Here is a 7,500-nt window from a genome sequence, read left to right as displayed (position 1 = left end):
GTTTTTTTCCTATTATAACTATATTTTTTTTTTCATGTGACGGGACTGGGCAACTCTCGCGGCTTGAATAATGCGTCTCCTTGGTTACTAGTCAAATCCATCCTTCAGTCTGACTGCACCTGGCCATCAACTGAGCTGAAAGGGGTTAGGGATCTTTGTCAGTGAGTCTCCTTGGTTACTAGTCAAATCCACCCTCCAATCTGACTACACCTGGCCATCAATTGAGCTGAAAGGGGTTAGGGATCTTTGTCAGTGAGTCTCCTTGGTTACTAGTCAAATCCTCCCCCAGATTAAGGCGGGGGTCGAGAGGGTAGGAAGCCCCCCACCTGCCTAGAGGTTCACTTTCTGACTTTTTTTTAATATCAGTGCAAAAAAAAGCCAGTCTCCATTGTTCAGAAGTCTTGTGCTGCTTCTCAACATTCCATATACACACACACAGACTCCCATAGCAGGCATGCAGACAAAAAATAAATAAATAAATAAATGACATAGATTTCTGCGAGTTTCCCTTAAAGTATTGGTTTTCTTTCATACGCTCCTCATAGAAAACGGGATATTAAAGGGTAAACATTTTTGTCCTGTGCACCATTACACACAATTTTACGGTATATGGATATAATCTTTCCTCTGTCTCTACATCTCTCCTTCCTTCTCAGATCTCTCTCTCTCTCTCCCTCTCTCTCTCTCTCTCTCCCCACTGTACCCTTCCTCTATCTCCCTCTCTCTCCCTCTCTCTCCCTCCCTCTCTTCGTGGTGACAAAATCGTTTCCTTACAAAGTCAACAGTAAACAAATAACACCTACACCCTCTCTCTCTCTCTCTCTCTCTCTCTCTCTCTCACACACACACACACACACTTTTACATACAAAGAAAGGACTTACAGATATCAGAGGGTGGCCTTCACGTGGTGGCACTGATATAACTGGTAGGTGGAGCTGCCTGGTTTTACACACACATACATACATACACACACATACATAGGCCTTCACGTGGTGGCACTGATATAACTGGTCGGTGGAGCTGCCTGGTTATACACACACATACATACACACACATACATAGGCCTTCACGTGGTGGCACTGATATAACTGGTCGGTGGAGCTGCCTGGTTATACACACACATACATACATACATACACATACATAGGCCTTCACGTGGTGGCACTGATATAACTGGTCGATGGAGTTGCCTGGTTATACAAACGTCCCTCAACTCCCTCCCTATCCCCCGAAAGGACCATGGTGGACTGCAGGAGAGGGCAACTTCAGCCTGCAGTCCACTGGGTCACGTTTACATGTACCTGGGAGACTCACTGACAAAGATCCCTAACCCCTTTCAGCTCAGTTGATGGCCAGGTGTAGTCAGATTGGAGAGTGGATTTGACTAGTAACCAAGGAGACTCATGCCTGCCTCATAAGCAAAGATGATAGTAAATTGAGTATAGTGATGATGTGTTGACAGGTGTTGTGGTGACAGGTGTGGTGATGACAAGTGTGGTGATGAAAGGTATGGCAGTGACAGGTGTGGTGGTGACATGTGGTGGTGACAGGTGTGATGATGACAGGTGTAGCAGTGACAGGTGTGATGACAGGTGTCGTGATGCATAACAATGAAGTGATTTTTTTATATGAGTCACATGTGTAGTGATGAGTCAGGTATGAATGCAGACAAAAAGTGTGGTGACAGGTGTGGTGACAGAAGACAGGTGTGGTGCAGGTGAGGCAGGTGTGGTGAGAGGGGAGGCAGGTGTGGTGACAGGTGAGGCAGGTGTGGTGACTGGAGGCAGGTGTGTGACAGGGGAGGCAGGTGTGGTGACGGATGAGGCAGGTGTGGTGACAGGTGAGGCAGGTGTGGTGACAGGTGGAGAGAGAGAGAGAGAGGTAATTAGTGATGATGATGATGATGATGATAATGTTAATGGTGATGGTAATGATGATGGTGATTTCGAAGAGGGAAGTGATGCTCTCTCTCTCTCTCTCTCTCTCTCTCTCTCTCTCTCTCTCTCTCTCTCTCTCTCTCTCTCTCTCTCATGTGTAAGAGGTGAGGGGGTCAGGTCATCATAAAGAGGTCAAGATGAATCACAAACACACCTGCCATACACACCTGTCTACACCTGACTACACCTGACTCTACACCTGTCTACACCTGTCACCACACCTGTCCCTATTCGTTTCATATTTAAGCATCACCACACCTGTCACCACCACCACACTTGTTATAACCACACCTGTCACCACCACCACACCTGTCTACCACATCTGTCACCACCACACCTGTCATCATTACACCTGTCACCACCACACCTGTCATCACCACCTGTCATCACCACACCTGTCACCACCACACCTGTCATCACCACACCTGTCACCACCACACCTGTAGCTTTCAAGTGTGTGTGTGTGTGTGTGTGTGTGTGTGTGTGTGTGTGTGTGTGTTTCAGTGAGTTTGTGTGTGTATGTATGTATGTATGTATGTGTATGTATGTATATGTGTGTGTGTGTGTGACTAATATGACCTCTATTGACCCCCGTACTAAAGGTCAAATTATGATGACCTCAGCCTTGACCCACCAGCTGCCGTGACGTCACTACCTATGACGTAACTGTGACGTCACTACTTTATTTCTCTCTCTCTCTCTCTCTCTCTCTCTCTCTCTCATTAAATCACTTTCTCTCAGTAGATAGATAGATAGATTGGTAGATAGATAGGCAGATGGATAGATGGAAGGATGAATTGACGACCAGATAGACATAGTTAGATAGATAGATAGACAGGTAGAAACAAATATATACAATGATAGATAGATAAATGAATGACGAGACGGACAGATAAAGAAGATGGGCTGATAGATAGACAGACACATGGATAGATAGATAAATAGATAGACAGATAGATAGATAGATAGACAGGTAGATAGACAGAAAAATAGCTAGACAGGTATATAGAAAAATAGCTAGACAGGTAGATAGATAGATAGACAGGTAGATAGACAGGAAAATAGATAGACAGACAGAAAGATAGATAGAAAGGTAGATAGATAGACAGGTAGATAGATAGATAGATAAGTACATAGACAGACAGAAAGGTAAATAGATAGACAGATAGATAGATAGATAGACAGATTTTAAATTCAAACGGAATAAAAGTGGAGTGGATATAGGAATGATTCTCTCTCTCTCTCTCTCTCTCTCTCTCTCTCTCTCTCTCTCTCTCTCTCTCTCTCTCTCTCTCTCTCTCTCTCTCTCTCTCACCTATAATTACAGCGTTGACGGCAATTCTTATCAAGCCCACCACATGGCCGGAGTGAGTCATGTGAGAGAGAGAGAGAGAGAGAGAAAGAGAGAGATGACAGGATCATACCCTTAACCCCTTATCTCTCTCTCTCTCTCTCTCTCTCTCTCTCTCTCTCTCTCTCTCTCTCTCAAAATATCAATCTATCTATCTATCCATCTTTCTATCTATCTATCTATCAGTCTACCTATCTATCCATCTATCTATCTGTCTGTCTATCTCTCTCTCTACCTATCTATTTCTCTTTATCTGTCTCTCTTTCTCCTCTCTCTCTCTCTATCTATCTATCTATCTGTGTGTCTATCTGTTTATCTATCTCCATATCAATCAATCTGTTTTTTGTTTCTCTCTCTCTCTCTCTCTCTCTCTCTCTCTCTCTCTAATGCTGGGCGAGTGGCGCAAGGCGGATTAAAGAGAGAGAGAGAGAGAGAGAGAGGGAGAGAGAGAGAGAGAGAGAGAGAGAGAGAGGTGAAATAAGTGTCTTTTAATATTCATCTACCACAACTACCACAACCACCACAACTACCGCAACCACCACAACCACCACAACTACCACAACCACCACAACCACCACAACTACCACAACTACCACAACTACCACAACCACCACAACTACCACAACTACCACAACCACCACAACCACCACAACCACCACAACTACCACAACTACCACAACCACCACAACCACCACAACCACCACAACTACCACAACTACCGCAACCACCACAACTACCACAACCACCGCAACCACCACAACTACCACAACCACCACAACTACCACAACTACCACAACTACCACAACTACCACAACTACCGCAACCACCACAACCACCACAACCACCACAACTACCACAACTACCACAACCACCACAACTACCACAACTACCACAACCACCACAACTACCACAACCACCACAACCACCACAACTACCACAACCACCACAACCACCACAACTACCACAACTACCACAACTACCACAACCACCACAACCACCACAACCACCACAACTACCACAACCACCACAACCACCACAACTACCACAACTACCACAACCACCACAACTACCACAACCACCACAACTACCACCATCGCTTTCCCTACCATCTGTGAACCATCTGGGGTTGAGGTCACGGTGACGTCACTAATATGACCTTCTCTTGGGTCATTCTCTCTCTCTCTCTCTCTCTCTCTGATGGTGGTAGTACTGATGGTAGTGGTAGTTGTGGTAGTAGTAGTAGTGCTAATATTAATACCAGTAGTTATGATTGTGGTAACGGTTATAGTATTGGAATGGATTAGTTGTGGTAGTTGTGGTAGTTGTGGTAGTTGTGGTAGTTGTGGTAGTTAGGTATGGTAGTAATAGTAGTAGTAGTAGTAGTAGGAGTAGTTGTCTTTATGGTAGTAGTTGTGGTAGTAGTTGCGGTAGTTGTGGTAGTAGATGTGGTAGTTGTGGTAGGTGGAAGGAAAACAGGTACTAGATGACTCATAGCAAGAGCTGACCTACCTACCTACCTACTTACCTACCCACCTACCTACCTACTTACCTACCCACCTACTTACCTACCCACCTACCTACCTACCTACCTACCTACTTACCTACCTACCTACCTACCTACCTACCTACTTACCTACCTACCTACCTACCTACCTACCTACTTACCTACCTACCTACCTACCTACCTACCTACTTACCTACCTACCTACCTACCTACCTACCTACTTACCTACCTACCTACCTACCTACCTACCTACCTACCTACCTACCTACCTACCTACCTACCTACCTACCTACCTACCTACCTACCTACCTACCTACCTACTTACCTACCTACCTACCTACTTACCTACCTACCTACCTACCTACCTACCTACCTACTTACCTACCTACCTACCCTTACTCTCTCACTTTCTCACTTATTTCTTTCTCATTTCTCTCTCTCTCTCTCTCTCTCTCTCTCTCTCTCTCTCTCTCTCTCTCTCTCTCTCTCTCTCTCGTGTACTCATATACCTCATTAAGAATTCAATCAAGTCACACACACACACACACACACACACACACACACACACACTCTCTCTCTCTCTCTCTCTCTCTCTCACCACCATCACCACATTCCCTTTCTCATCACCACCATCATCACACCCACCCACTCACCATCATTATCATCACACCATGTCATCACCACTCATCACCACACTGTATTCCTGTCATCACCACACTGATTCCCACCACAGCTATCACCACTACACTCATTTTCACCACCAGACTCCCTCCCTCATCACCACTCATCACCACACTGCATTCCTGTCATCACCACACTCATTTCCACCACAACTATCACTACTACACTCATTTTCACCACCAGACCCCCTCACCACTCATCACCACATATTCCTGTCATCACCACACTCAAATCCACCACTCACCACTACAGTCATTTTCACCACCAGACTTCCTCCCTCATCACCACTCATCACCACACTATTCCTGTCATCACCACACTCATTTCCACCACAGCTATCACCACTACACTCATTTTCACCACCAGACCCCCCTCACCACTCATCATCACACCTCATTCCTGTCATCACCACACTCATTTCCAACACACCTATCACCACTACACTCATTTTCACCACCAGACCCCCCCCTCACCACTCATCACCGCTCATCACCAGGCTCCTGTGACCTCATGACCCAAGCTTCTTACTAAGGTCATGACCATATTAGAGATGAAGGTGACCCCGCTTCAGCTCCACCTCATGTCCATCTGGCCACGCTCACTTCCACTCTCTCTCTCCCTCTCTCTCTCTCTCTCTCTCTCTCTCTCTCTCTTTCTCTCTCTCTCTCTCCTTTCTCTTCCTTTCAGTTTCTCTCACTCATTCTCGCTCACTTTCACTCTCATCTTCACTTCCTCCTCCTCCTCCTCTTCCTCCTCCTCCATTTTATTATTATTATTATTATTATTATTATTACTATTATTATTATTATTATTATTATTATTATTACTATTATTATTATTATTATTATTATTATTATTATTATTATTATTATTATTATTACTATTATTATTATGATGATGATGATGATGATGATGATGATGATGAATGGACAGTTAATCTTACAATCTACTTCACCGAGAGAGAGAGAGAGAGAGAGAGAGAGAGAGAGACGGTATAAAAGAAAGGCTACGTAACTGTGTGTGTGTGTGTGTGTGTGTGTGTGTGTGTGTGTGTGTGTGTGTGTGTGTGTGTGTGTGTAAAATATCTCCGTGACAGCAAGAGCCAACTTAGACGAACAGTGGCAGAGGATGGAGGAGAGACTAACTAGGAGAGTGGAGGGGCAGACCGGGGATGAGATGGAGGGATCGAGAGAGGGAGAGAAGAGGGGAGAGGGAGCAGGAGGAAGGGCAACCAAATGACAAAGGACAGAGTGGAGGCGATTTGTTTGTGGCTACCCCTTATGGGATTAAGACATCTAGCAATAGATAGATAGACAGATGGATAGATAGACTGACTGATATATGGACAGATAGATAAATAGATGGATAGATGGATAGATAGATAGAGTGATAGATAGATGGACAGGTAGATAGACCGATAGATAGATAGATAGATCATTCGTTGCTTGATTTCTTTCGCAATCTATTACCACACCTGTCACCACACCTGTCACTCATCACCATCATCATCATTATCATCATCATCACCATCACCATCATCATCATTATCATCATCATCATCATCACCATCATCATCATCATCATCACCATCATCACCAAGAATGTGGGTAGGAAAGAGATAGGATGATGATGATGATGATGATGATGATGATGATGGTGATGATGATGATGATAATGATGAAAACCCTCTAATATCAGACTTTGCGAGAGAAAATGAAGGTGTCTCATGTAGGATAAGTCGCTAGAGAATCGGTGTGACGAACGGATGAGCCCAGAAGCATCTGGCGGGAATTCGAATGAGTCAATAACGCGTGGATGTTTCGGCTGCCTCACCCCCCCGCCCCCCCCCCTCTCTCTCTCTCTCTCTCTCTCTTTCTCTCTCTCTCTCTCTCTCTCTCTCTCTCTCTCTCAACCATCCATGTAAATAGCCTTTTTTTCTTTCTTCCTCTCGTTTTTTTTTTTTTTGCATTTTTCCACGTAAATAATTTCCATCTACTTTTTTCACCTCTTTTCGTTAGTTTTTTTT

General features: G+C 44.6%; 1 protein-coding gene across 1 annotated transcript in view; it reads right to left on the bottom strand.

The window, feature by feature from the left end:
- The window catches only part of LOC145391041 (putative glutamate receptor), a 23,580-nt gene that overhangs the window by 15,740 nt on the left and 340 nt on the right, over positions 1 to 7,500 (bottom strand). The window lies entirely within an intron of this gene.

Source organism: Coenobita brevimanus, chromosome 2, assembly GCF_032717465.1.
Source record: "Coenobita brevimanus isolate Jiangsu-jjx chromosome 2, ASM3271746v2, whole genome shotgun sequence".
Lineage (NCBI taxonomy): Eukaryota > Metazoa > Arthropoda > Malacostraca > Decapoda > Coenobitidae > Coenobita > Coenobita brevimanus.
This window is presented reverse-complemented; position numbering and strand designations above follow the sequence as displayed.